Source organism: Pongo pygmaeus, chromosome 12 (genome assembly GCF_028885625.2).
Source record: "Pongo pygmaeus isolate AG05252 chromosome 12, NHGRI_mPonPyg2-v2.0_pri, whole genome shotgun sequence".
In the NCBI taxonomy this organism is placed as follows: domain Eukaryota; kingdom Metazoa; phylum Chordata; class Mammalia; order Primates; family Hominidae; genus Pongo; species Pongo pygmaeus.
The window spans coordinates 109,371,870-109,386,530 of NC_072385.2; the positions used below are offsets into that span (position 1 = coordinate 109,371,870).

Below are 14,661 nucleotides of genomic sequence, written 5' to 3' on the forward strand. Positions count from 1 at the left end.
AGTGAACCTGTCTTACATGGCAAAGGTGGATTAACTCCTTGAATTATATAGCTCTTTCAATATCAAACTCTGTTGAAAAAGCATCAATGACTTCTCATACAGAAGAATAAAGTCCCACCTTGTTAGCTACAAGTCCACTCAGAATTCTGTCCTTATGTATGCCTATCCTCCTGCCTTATTCTCCAGTCAATTCCTACTGTCATGTCTTTCCTCAGATAAATCCCTCTTCCTGGAGTAGCACTCCCACCTCCTGGCTCCCAAGAGAATCCATATTCTACTAAACTTACAAACCCCAGTTCAAATTCCTCTAAAAGCTCTTCATCAACCAACTTGTTTCCCATCTCCCTTACTCATTAAGGTATCTGAGAACAGGTTCTGTATGTGTATGTTTTAAATTCTTTTTTAACTCAACGTTATTCTGTTGTTCATTTAAAAAAAAATACTACTAATAATTTTTCAGTACCCACCACATGCCAAGCTTTTCTAAGCACTGGTTTTACAGCAGAGAACAAAAAAAGATACAGTCCCAGTTGTCACAGTGCTTACACTTAAACGTAATGGATATGAACTATTCAGGTATTAATTTAGCATAATATATCAAAATTTTCCCTGTTGACCAATTAGGTTGTCTTCAGCTTTTACTATGATAACTAATAGTATTGTGAATGCAGCTCTAATATAGCTTTTTTTATTCTTTATTTACTTAGGGTCAATTCCCAAGAGTAAGATCATTAATCCATGCCCTTAGATATGTTTATGCCTTTTAAGATATATACTACCATACTACCTCTCAAATGAGTTGTTCCAATTCCAAAAGCAATGCATGAGTACTTGATTCCCTATGGACTTCTTTATTATGGTTACTCAGTAACTATAAAAAAAAGTTATTCACTATTGTTTTTAATTACCAATGATGTTGAACTCTTTTCCTTATGAGCTAATGGGCATGTCCTTTATTAATGTAGTTACTGGAATCTTAGTGTTGTAAATATTTTCATAATACAGTAATCATGTAAGGTCATATTTGTGTTTTCCACTTTGTTATTTTTCTTTTTAGTTTTAATTGTGTTGGTTTTCTTCATACAGATGTGCTTAGTTTTTATAATCACTTCTTACAGTCTTCTTACCTTAGATTACTATTCTTTGCACAGTTTCACTAGTTTTTCCAATTTAAAAAGGTCAACCATAACATTTGTATATGAAAAGGCTCTACATGAACTTTCCTAACTGCCATCTGATCATCCCAAAACTTATTAAACAATTCTACCACTGACAGATTTTATGCTTGCTCATTGAGTACTAAATTACTAAACTAGATTTTCTCAATACTAAAGATACCTGTTTTTCTTAAAATAATATTTTCAGGTTTCTGAAACTAGAAGTATCAGAATTAAAATCCAAAAAAATTTGCCAGTAGCCAAGCAAAAGAGTAAGTTGTGAGGTATGTCACTGCCTACCCATATGTAAACCTATGGAAAATACATTCCCATAGAAGGTATCCGTCAATCCAACTATGACCACAGCTGAGTTAACTGCATAGGTAAACTCAGATGCAGTTGAATTTTAACTTAAATTTGAAAGCATAACTTGCTTGAAAATGTTTTCAGAAAGACTGAACTGTGTCAAAGCACTGAAATAAAAAGCTATTGTAATGCAAAAGTTGTCTGTTGCAAGCCAAGCAAGGGCAATTAAAGGCAGTAAAAACTGCACAATCTCTCAAAACAGATCATAGAATTATCAGAGCTGGAAGACACTGGTGTGACTAATTTGCATTTTACAAAGTACTATCACCCAAGTGCTGGATATCAATCTGTCAAAAGTTTCCAGCTGACTCAAAAAGGAAGTTATTTAATTCACGGCTTATCTATAAAAAAACTGAAACCATGAGTTCAACCAAAAAGAAAAGCAGTTAAATTCTACACATTTCCATATGACTCAAAATTATACTGGCAATCATAATGTGTAAAGAGACCAAGAAAGCAAGCACAGGTAAGGTAAAGCAGCATGTCAGAATTTGGAAGATGATTACACTCAATCTCATGATTCCCAAAAAGATGAGGTAGAAGTTATATGGATAAATGTATACTTCTGTCAGTAAACCTTTAAGGATTTAAAAAATAAACAATGTTTCTTTTTTCATGAAAATATATTAAATCTGTGGCATATGTCACAATAGTGTTTGAATTGAGAAAATGCACTTTGCGTGTGAGTATATGTGTCTACATTTATTCAATTACTAATTTATTCACTCATTCATTTGAGTAGAGAAAAGCAAGATTAGAAAAACAGATAACAAAACTAAAGATATAATGCATGAAGGTCAAACACTTTCAAGAGCCTAAACATTACTGTGATGCAGAAAAATACAAAATATATAAAGAAAATATAATCCAGCTGAAAAATGACAACTAGCAACTAACAGAAACAAACAAAAAACTCATAAAATTAAAAGTAAATACCAGCAAACAGAAATAGCTGAGAAAAAGCAAATAAGTATGGGTCTTAATTCAGTTAAAAGTACTAAGAACTTATTTAAACTATGTGGCAACTGACCAAGACTCAGAATACCATTAATTCTTGATCAACCACCCTACTACTGCAGTAGGTTCCCGACACTGAAAGTGAGAGGAGAATGCATGAAGTGAAATCATCTGTTTATCATCATCAAAGAGTTTGGACCACGACAACTAGGGACACTTCTGCCTCAGTTACTGGCAAGCCAAACACCTGAAACACTGAGATCAAACCAACTTGTTTCCTAACTTCTTTAACTTAGGCCCACATCTTAATCCACAGAAAAAGGAGGAGGAGAAGTTACTCAAGAATTTCCACAAATAGCCATGATGGAGTAACAGAGATTAGATTTGTTCTCCCAGTTTATACTACCAGAAAACTGGATAAAACAGATGAAACAATGGCTTTTAGATATCAGATAACAGTCAGAGCAGGAGTGGGATTCCTGAGAAAAGATGAAAAAATGATGTGAGTCCTACATTTGCCTGACCTCACACCCTTGAAGCAATTTACAGGATTTAGTGTAAAGAGGGGAGATGGGGCTTAAACAGAACCTTACAGTCTCAAAGAGTTGAGGTCACAAAGATTGACACTTAGTGGGGCCAAGGCAGCCAGAATTTGTGGACTAGCCTAACAGAAAGAAACTACATACAGAGACAGTGCCTTGGAGACACGCAAAGGAGTTCCCACAAGCTGTTGGGAGAGTGCTGATATGTCCTGTGTGGAAGGAAACCACCTGAGGTTGGAGAAAGGACTAGCAAACCAAAAAAAACAAACAAAAAAAAAACCAAAAAAAAACAAAGGCCAAATAATTTCTGAAACTCTCATACAAGGCTATGAATAGTTTGTATTCCAATAGGGTAGAGTGAAAAGACCTCCTAATCCATGAAATATCATGTAAAGTCCTCAGAAGGGTATCAACTTCTAAATTAGCTCTAGGAGAAAAGTCTACTCACTGCTCCAGACACCCTAACAAAGCCTCCTTAAAACAAAACAAGCCTTAAAGGGCATCAAAAAAAATGTAAATGCATGCCAAAACTTAGACCAACATTACTTAAAAGAATGGCCTCTTCGGCAGGGAGCGGTGGCTCACACCTGTAATCCCAACACTTTGGGAGGCCCAGGTGGGTGGATCATGAGGTCAGGAGATCGAGACCATCCTGGCTAACACAGTGAAACCCCGTCTCTACTAAAAATACAAAAAATTAGCCGGGCATGGTGGAGGGGGCCTGTAGTCCCAGCTACTCAGGAGGCTGAGGCAGGAGAATGGCGTGAACCCGGGAGGTGGAGGTTGCAGTGAGCCGAGATTGCACCACTGCACGCCAGCCTGGGTGACAGAGCAAGACTCCGTCTCAAAAAAAAAAAAAAAAAAAAAAGCCTCTTTATCACAAAACCTAGCATCCAGTAACATGAAATTTACAATGTCTGACAATCAAAATTTACCAGACATGTAAATATGACCTATAACCAGGAGAATATCAATAAAAACAGACCCAGAACTGACAGAGAACTTAGCAAACAGAGATGCCAAAAGAGTTATACATATTCTCAATACATTCAAGAAAGCAGAAAAAGATATGGAAGTGTTGAACACAGAAATGCAAGACTTTTTTTAGGCCCAACTGGAGCTTCTAGAAATTAAAAATACAAAATCTGAAATGAAAAATACACTGCATAGGACAGCAGATTTAACAGTTAGTTAACTTAAAGATATAGCAATAGAAGATTTCCAAAATGAAGCACAAAGGAGAAAAATACAAAAATAATGAAAGTGAATACCACTGATTTGCAGTAACATACAAACAAGCTAAGATCAATGTAACTGAGGTCCAAAAAACAGAGGGAAAAAAAGATAAAAAACATATTTGAAGAAATAATGAGCATAATTTTTTCAAATGCTATCAAAACCAGAAACTTACAGATTCATAAGAGGCTCAACAAAATCCAAGCAGGATAAACAAAGAAAACCACAACAACAATGATCATAATCAAATTGTGGAAAACCAGTGATTGGGGGGAAAGAAATGTTCAAGACTGCCAGAAGAGGAAAAAAGATTGTGCACAGAAAAACAAAGGCATGCATGACAGCAAACTTCTCATCAGAAATTATACAAATAAGAAAACAATGGCGCAAGACTGGAAGGGGGGGGGACCTGTCAACCTCAAATTCTATACCCTATTAAAATATATTTCAAAATGAAGGTGGAAATGTTTTCAGACAACAGCTGAGAAAAATCCATTAGCAGGAGATTATGCACTTAAAGAAATGATTTTTAGGCAGAAGAAAAAGATTATCAGGTCCAAATTTTGATCTACACAAAGGAGAATGACAGCAATGGTAAATACGTTAATAAATATAAACGATATCTTTAAGTTTTGAGTTTCTGGTTGTTTTTTCTTTTCTCAATTGTTTTAATTTCAAGAAAAATCTGTGCTTACAATAGAAACGAAAAAAAAGCAGTAACCTCCCCCAAAAGAGTTTTACTCCACTGAACCATTAAAAGAGTCATACTGATTTTATAATATTAATTGGGCATATTTCCATCTTTTTTATAATCTCTAAAATAGTTCTCACCATAGGAATTATATGTTCCTTGAAAACTAAAAAGAATTAACTGGCAAAAATTGGTTCTGGAGCTAGCTGGATGTAGCTCCAGATCAACTTTTCTTAAATCAGCTTGGGTGTTCCATAATTCATTTCAAATAAATCAGCTTAGAGTTAATAAATAGTATTCACTTACTATTTTTTAAACATCTTTTCAATTCTTATATCTGCTTTATAAACTTAATTTTGGTTTTCCATCTTTTCCTTGGTAAGATTTGTCAGATATTTTTCTATTTTGTTTTTCAACCCTAAGAAGTAGCTTTTAGATTTTTCATTTTTGTGGTTTCTGTTTTTTAATTCACCTATTTCTGCTTTTATCTTATTAATATCTTCCCTTTCTCCTAGGCATTTATTTTGTTGAGTCTGTTTGTTTTACTAAATTCTAAGGTTTAGTGCTTAGTACATTTATTTCATTCATTAACAAAGACTATTAATCTACTTCTAAGCACAGTATGAGTCTTAGCCTGAATCTCATTTCAGGTGCTAAATGACCACTTATTGTACATTTGATCTCCTGTTTGGCCCGGTATTTATTTAAGCAATTTTTTTGTTTGATTTGTCCAAATGGTTAAAGTTGTACATTATAAATTTCTGTTGCAGTCAGAGAGAATGGACATATGTAGTTTCAGCTTTTCTGGAATTTACTGAGATTTTCCTTTGTGGTTTAATCTAACATTGATTTTTTAAAATGTTGCATTGACTGGAAAACTGGAAAAATCAACTTAATCCCAAATTTAGATAAAAGCTTTATAAATAACTAAATAAACCCCAAATCATCAATGCAGGTTTTACACTACATTTATTCAGGCTCACAATTTTTACTAGCATTAAATGCATCCATACAATATGAAGAGTAAGGACAGAGATTCTCGATTTCGTGCCTTTATCTAACTCTGGGTTTGCTGGGCTTGCAAAGGTCAACCAAAGAGTGTTTCTTAATAATGTAAGGAATTTCTAATTTCAAGAAATGTCAAAAATTCTCAAAAACTTTAATAGCTGTTTAGTAACTTACACCTAAATGGTTATTGGGACAGTATCTGAAAACATGTATAAAGTATCTATCACAGCACTTGATACACAGCAATCATTAAATATTAGCTATTTTCTTACATTTTTGTTTTTCTCATATCTGCTTTCTTTTCCCTTAAATTCACTTCATCTCACATTCTATATAGACCACATTAACTATGCCTCCTCATTTAAGATCATCTTCAAAGCAATAAACATTTCAATACCTTCACCAAGTAACTGATAACAAAAGTTAAATTGAGTACCTCTCAACTATGCTTCCTCTTATATATCACCTTTTGGCTTCCAGAGCATCCAGATTTCATTGGAAAGCATTTCATTTCATGATTAGATACGAGAGTGGGTTCCTGTCATACACATTTTCTATTCAAAAAAATATGTTTTATCTCTTATCAATAACCTATGGGCCCCCAAAAGCAAATCCCTTTCTTTAACACAGTCAAGTAATTGGTGATGCAATTTCAATAGCTATGCCACTCAATAATAATAACTGGCCTTTGGAAAATAAAAGATACTTTGTGTGGCCACAGTCTTCAGTTTCCAAATACTTTAACATCATTTTCAAAAATACAATTAAAGATATGTTAAAAGGTTGCTTCCGTATACGCCTATATAAAATATCAGGTGCAGCTCGGGTGGAGAGAGGGAGGTGATGGAGTACAGAAAAATACCACAACTTTTAACTAGCTATCCCAGGTCTTCAGAGTTACCTTCCATAATCTTCACGAAAAAGTTACCTGTAATTGTGACCATTCTCTCATATGAATGAATTCAAAAGTTTTCTTTCTTACTAGAGGCTATGTGCCTCCTTTCATGAATTGTAGTATCTTACTATGTCATAACGTCCTTTGCAATTGTCTAAAGAGGAACCAAAACACTCAAGAAGTTGGGACAGGTCACGTTTTCCCTAAATTGTTCCCACTTCACCCCCAATAAACAAGTATTCTTTTGGAAACCAACTCAAGCCAGTAATCTTTCTCAAACTCAGAGCCTATCATTAAAAAGTTCCTTGCAGAGAACACAGAGATTACTCATTAAACCACCCTAACACATTATCAAGTTTTACCCACCTGTCCCAGGCCTAGGACTTCTTAAAGTGACTAAGCCATATTCTTCCCTCCCCATTTCAAAAGTTACCTAAAGAATAAAGAAGAATTTTTGAACAAAATTATGAAGTGGCTGTCTCTTAAACCAAAAAGCGTATTTACTAGATACATATTATGTGCTAAACTGTGTACTAAGTGCTTTGCTTATCTCATGTAATCTACGTAAAGTCAAGCAGGGGGTAATTACATAACATGTGTAGGAGTTAAGGGGAGGAAGGAGTAATTTTATCTAAGTATCACAAAGAAATTCAGCAAGTAATACCAATAAAATCAAGTAATTAAAAGTAAAATGAGCCATGAATGAACTGCTTACAGATCAGGAGAGAAATATAATAAAAAATACTAAACACTGCTATAATACACTTGATCCTTTGGTTTCTGGATACACAGTAAGCTAATTCTAGCCTCTTAGTAAGTATCTTATATTTGTAAAGGAGCAAAGTCAGCTGGACTCTGGATTCCCTATGTATTAAGACAACTTCCAAAATCAAAATTATACACAAAAACTGGTCTTTAAAAGCTGAACTCCTTGGCCAGCGCACTAAGAGAAACAAAAGGAAGACTGGAGTAGAGGGATTAAAAATAAAAAGTTATAAAGAGAGATACAAAAACTAGAGATGCATAGACTCTAGGGCTAGAATGCCTGGATACAAATCCCAGCTCTAAAACATAGCACCTGGGTAACCTTCGCAAGTTAATGTCTACTTCATAGGCATTCTTGTGAGGATCTAATGGGTAAATATGTATAAAGTGCTGAGAATAGAGCCTGGTAAACAGTAAGCACTATACAGTAAAACTGTCCCTTGTAGGCAATAGGATTTTCCATATAGTACACTCAGCAGACTCAAGAAATTATTAGAAATATAACTGAGCAGGTTGCTAAATATACATAATTCAACTGTATTTTTGGACCTTTTTCCTATGGAATTTTTCAAAAAAGTTTAGGGAATATTATCAAGAATTACTCCCACCCCTTCACGCACTGTCCCCCAAATCACAAGTGTCTAGTTGCACGATCAACTAATGGCCAATCTTACTTAATCCTCACCCACAACCTCCCCTGTACTCGAGATAGTAAGGAAGCAGGAGCCCAGGCATATCTTTCGTTACATCAATATTTCATTATGTATCGCTAAAAGGTAAGGGCTTTTAAAAAATACATAACTACACACTATTATCTCACCTAAAAATTAACAATAATCTTTAATATCAAATATCTTGTCAGTGTTAAAATTTCCCTATTTCATAAATGTTTATTAAAATTTAGACTCAAATAAAGTCCAGGCACTGCTGTTAATCTACGGTTTCCTCCTCTATTTCTCTTTTTTCTCCCTACAATTTGCTTGTTGAAAAACAAGTCATATGTCTCTAACAGTTCCCCATAACCTATATTTTGCTAACTGCATTCACATGGTATCACTTAATGTGTTTCTCTGTCTTCTGCGTTTCCTGTAAACTGGTAGAGCTAGAGACTTGATCAGATTCGGGTTCAACTTTTTTGGCAAGAATACTTCATGGGCAGCACTGTACTTCATTAAGAGAAAGCTTTCATTAAGAGAAAGCTAATGTCCGTTTCTTCCTGTGCAGTTAGCAGCCATTCATGATCTTTGCTTAGGTCCAGGAATTCATTAGAAAATGGTGATGTTTTATTCTTTCTGAGAAAAGAAACTTCCCCTCAGCAACTATTTGGTTGCTCTAAAGCACAGTTGGCTCCTTAGCATACTCTGAAGAAAACTAATGAGTTTTTGAAGTATCATTATGAACTCACGGATTTAAATATATTTGATATGATTCATTATACTGCAGTTAATGCTTACTGATGTTCAGATTGTCTCATCTTCTTTGGCCAACCAGAGCCCATTCAATTAAGCACCTGAGTTGTTACAACCCTATTAGTGTTTGATAACTTCACTGCAAGATGTTCAAACACCCACATCTGGAATCAGATTGAACCATAAACCAATTTTCATATTCAGCTGGTTTCTTTCTTGTTCTTTATTTTTAGTAAATAAAAATCTCTAATTATAAATCATAAATCAGTGGCATTATACAGCCTGGATATTATGATTGAACGCGGACCCAGAAATTATATAGCAAGACTTCTCACTGATTTTTAATTTCAGCATTCCTTTGAACGCTAAAAAAAAAAAAAAGTATATACCACTTAAAGCTGGAAATTAAGTGCTTCAACTTGAGAAATTGAAAAAAGGATTCCTAATCTACTTTCTGCTTGCATTTTGACTCTGGAAAGTATTTCTCCATGTTCTATTTCAAAATTTGGATGTGGTTTTTAGACATGTATAATACAAATTCTTTTTTTTTTCTTTTTCTTTTTTTCAGATGGAGTCTCACTCTGTTGCCTAGACTGGAGTGCAGTGGCGCAATCTTGGCTCACTGCAACCTCCGCCCCCAGGGTTCAAGCGATTCTCCTGCCTCAGCCTCCCAAGTAGCTGGGATTACTGGCGCCTGCCACTGCACCCGGCTAATTTTTGTATTTTTAGTAGAGACGTGGTTTCCCCATATTGGCCAGGTTGGTCTTGAACTCCTGACCTTGTGATCTACCCACCTAGGCCTCCCAAAATGCTAGGATTACAGGCCTAAGCTACCATACCTAGCCCAAATTCAGTTAAAAAAAAAAAATTAATAAAACCATCAAGTTTGAGGATATGGTCAAACTCTCAGAGGTTGAATTATTTTGTACCATAATTCAGACTTTTACAAAATCCTCATATTTCATCCTTAACATTGAAATTCATGATATCATGAATATAAAGTTGTAAGTTCAGACTATTTGAAATACCACAGGTACTAGGTAAGTTATGTCCCTTGAAATCATAGAAATGACAATATCAATAGCAAGTATATCTTTATCTCATTTTACTAAAAAACTAATTAACAAACATGTAAGCCCTTTCCTCCTATACAGCTACCATATCACTGTGAAAAAGCAAAATACTATTGCTGCTATTTTGTCATAAAACCCTGAAAAGAGGTGGCTCTAGTGGCCAAAACTGCTTACATCCACAAGTTTTACTATTTTCTTCAACACTAAATCATGACAAAAAGTCACATTACTAAATGCCAATTCTCCTCTCTGAAAAAAGTGGGATATGAATTGATATCCTGCTGCAACTTCTTTTACTTAAAAAGCAAGTAGACCATTTCCTGAAGCTATAGTTGTTGGTGCTTTGATCAGAAGGAAACAAAGAAGCTTTTCTAGGCTATAATGGCTTAAAAAAACAACCTACCAACAACAAAACATAAAACTCTTCTGCTATAGTGATTTTTCAGTGATAAACAGTAACACACCTGTATCAAGCACTAGTATATCCTCTGTACATCAGTGCTTTCATCCAGCTGAAAAACAAAATACTGGCATGGGTACATGACAGTAATTGCTTTTCCAGATGGTATGTCTTTGATACAGGATTTGTGCCAAAAGTTCATTTTACTTTCTCTGCAAGCATAATATTTGCTATTAACTTTGAAACTGGTTTTACAAGCTTCTCAATAGTAGTGAGTAGACCTGCTTTTTGCTATGAAAAGGATACCTCTGCATGATACAGTAATGTGGACCTGTCTTAGCAACAACATTCATTAATTTCACACTAAAAAGCATTATTTTTCATTATTTCACACACATTTCATTCTTCATCACCTCTAAAAATTAATTCTTACAGAAAAGGAAACTAAGAAATATTAATTCAATTCTCCCAAGGTAGCATGAAAGTAAAGCTTCTGCTCTTTCCATCATGGCACAGAAAAAAAACTGTAGCGGGGAATATCCATTCCCTTAATATAACTGGCCAAAATTTGCTTTCAAATATTTTACTGAGTCCAGACAAAACATTTTTAACAGGTACCATTTTAACTTAATGTAAACTGTAATCCAGGACATATAACTTTGCAAATGTTCTAGGGCCTTAACTTCCCGTCTCAAGTACTGATTTTGCTCTTATCCCCCAAAACAACAAAATCCCATATTCTTTAAATCTGAAGTTCAAATGTAAAACTCTTCCAAGCACAAATTTGTGAGATTTTTCACTTTTCTTCATTTTCAAAATGGAAAATGACAAATATGAATAGGGGATATCACTCTGTGAACATTTGAAAAACAGTGAGGAGATATAAGAAATTGATAAATGGCCAGGTGCAGTGGCTCATGCCTGTAATCCCAGCACTTCGGGAGGCCAAGGTGGGCAGATCACTTGAGGTCAGGAGTTCAAGACCAGCCTGGCCAATATGGTGAAACTCCGTCTCTACTAAAAATACAAAAATTAGCCAGGTGTGGTTGTGCACACCTGTAATCCCAGCTACTGGGGAGGAGGAGAATTGCTTGAACCCAGGAGGCAGGGGTTGCAGTGAGCCAAGATCATACCACCACACACTCTAGACTGGGCAACAAAATGAGACTGTCTTAAAAAAAGAAATTGATAAACAAGAAATTCCTAATTTAAAAATTTAAGCAACCTAATTTAGGCTATATAGCACTTTTACACAACCAATTAGCATATTCAATTGATGAGAACTTCCTATTCCCTAATCTTTACTTTTGTTAAGGTCTGAATATAGAACTTCAGTATATTACTTAGAAAGGGATTCTAGATTGTGACTTGATGTACACATTCTATGACTGCACATAAACGGCTTCAGATGGGTGTATCTAGTCTTCCTAGCCCAAGAGTAAGCATTCTGAATAAAAGACATCTTCAATTTCATTTATAATGAAGTTACAGAATAATTTATATTCTTCCCCATATCTAGACTCATTCTTTACAAAGCTTGGGCATTCCACTAATATTCCTAAGTGAAAGTAAGAAGAAAAGATATACCTAAAAAAACAAGTAAAATGGCTCTGGTACTAAGACAAACTATATATTTAATCATCATTACTATTTGAGTTCAAACGACATCAAGAAAACAAAGAAAAGTACAATACATCTACTAATTGCCAGGGACGTTTTAAAACTTATCATCAAAGTAACCTCTTTTTCATCTGCTACTTGATTTGAGATAATTTTTCTTTAGCAAAAATTGCTCAATTACACTAACCCCTTCCAGGAGATAATCCGTTTATTGTAGCTAACGCAGTCTTAGTGATGGCAGCAGCGGCCCATCTAGAGCAGCTGCAGTGGGGTAAGTGTAGGAAGGGCTGTGTGCTCCACTGAGCCAGCAGGGGCTGGGAGCAGGCAGAAGGCCCGCCCTCCTGGGTGCAGCTGCAGCTGCCCAGCCACCACTGTGGACCCAGACTTCTCTGCACTCTTAGGGACCCAGGAAGGCCCCCCCTTGCCCCTGCAGGCTCAGAAGTGCCTACTCCCACTGCCTGGTCTCTTCCTGCTCCCAGCGCCTGCTCCAATCTCGGAGCAAAGTTGAGGCCAAGGCTGGGCACTGTTGCAACCCAGCTGGGTCGGTGCCGACGAGCACAGGAGAGAGGCCAAGGAGAGGCTCGATGCTGGCCTGCAGGTGACCCTCAGCAGGAACAGCCTGGGCACCATGAACAATGGTAGGAGGCAGATAGGCTTCTGGGCAGAAAGGGGCAGGTCCCTGGTGAAGCCTCACCTTCAAACGGGAGAAGGTTGAAGCCTGGGGCCAAGCTGCCAGTCCTGTGGACTGGAATGGAAACTTACAGTGCTTTTTCTGGGCCCACTCATGAACCAATCAGCATGCACTTCAACCCCTGGGAAGCCCATTAAAACCCCGGATTCAGCCAAATTCGAGGAGAGGATAGGATGACCAGCTGTGGAGAGGAGCTACCCACTCCAGGGTCTCCTCTCTGCTGAAAGCTGAGCACACAAAGGAACTACCAGTTGTGGAGAAGAGCTACCCACTCCAGGGTCTCCTCTCTGCTGAAAGCTGAGGAGAGGATGGGATGACCAGCTGTGGAGAGGAGCTACCCACTCCAACTCCATGGTCTCCTCTCTGCTGAAAGCTGAGCATTCATCGGGACACCCTGGCTGCAGAAAGGAGCTACCCATTGCAAGTCTCCTCTGAGCTGTTCTATCGCTCAATAAAGCTCCTGTTCCCTTCGCTCACCCTCCATTTATCTGTGTACCTTATTCTTCCTGGGTGTGGGACAAGAACTCGGGACATATCAAATGGCAGGGTTGAAAGAGTTGTAACACAAACAGGACTGAAAGATGCTCCTTGCTTGCCACGTTGCGGGTGAGAAGAGGAGAGAAGAGCTGCGGCCTTCAGGAAGCCCAGACCTAGGAGTTCCTCAAGCCAGGGCGGTGACACCCTCTTTGGAGCTCTGCAGTTCCTGGCATCTCCAAGCTTCTGAGGACCACTGCATTCCCTGGTGCCAGCCAGGGAAGCTGCTTGTGATACACCTGGTCCAGACACAGCTTGCAGGGAGTGAGTGCCCATGCTGGTGCCTGGAGCTGCCTGCCCCGCCACAGCCAGCGTGCCTGGCTGTGCACAGTGGCCAGACCCCACACTCGCTTGCTCACACACCCCTCGCTGCTCCGCTCACCCTTGGCAGGCATGGGATCCAGGCCAGTAGTGTGAGCTGCATACAGCCTGCCAGGCTGAGTGGGCCCACTGGGCCCAAGCAAAACTCAGGCAAAGGCGCCACCAGCCGCAGAGGTTTCTGGCTAGTGAAAGGACACCCCAAGGATCCCATGACATTAGGATTCCCAATATCATGAATTCTTATTATTTTTGGAATTTATGCTTTACATAGTCTTCTTCTAAAACAGAACAAAGTTAAGAATCCTAGTAATAAGTGATACATATTTACATTTTTCTCAGGTTTTACTTTCTCTATATTCTAGCAAAATATTAATTTACAAAACTCTGTAACATATTCAAAGAAATCAGCAAACTCTGACCTGTCCCCTAAAATACTTTCCATACTTTCTGCCTATTTGGAAAAATATAATTAAAATAAAAAATATTTTGTTTTTAAATAAACACCTAACTCACTCTACCTGTTTGGAATTTATGTGAAAACATAGAACTATTTTTGTTTTTGCTTTCTGTTGACATTATATATCTTTTTTGTTTTATTTGTCTTATGTAGTCTTTCAAGTGGGGATCCACCCCATGTTTTGGAAGTGTCACCTGATTCTTTAGTTAAATATCTTGGTTTTTCTGGCCCAATTAATTCATTAGATCCCAAAGATCCTACAGGGACAGTTTATGGGGAGTAACAGTGACACATACTGGTGAATAGAAAATCCTTAACAATAAATTTAGGAGGAAAGGCAAGAAAGGTTTCAAACCATCTAAAGGATGATCAGTAAGGTCTCTGACATCATGCAGGTGGACTCAGAGTGCTGCATTCAGTTGCTTTTCTCAGGGGTCATAATGTAAATAAAATAATTATTAAATTGACATTTATTTATTCCAGTTCTTCTAATATAGTTACTGAGACTTAATCTACACTTAATGTATTTCTTATAATTG

At 37.0% G+C, this 14,661-nt stretch overlaps 1 protein-coding gene across 3 annotated transcripts in view; it reads right to left on the reverse strand.

Annotated features, from left to right (window-relative positions):
• Positions 1–14,661, reverse strand: part of NCOA1 (nuclear receptor coactivator 1) — a 277,415-nt gene that overhangs the window by 189,443 nt on the left and 73,311 nt on the right. The gene's annotated exons all lie outside the window — the stretch shown is intronic.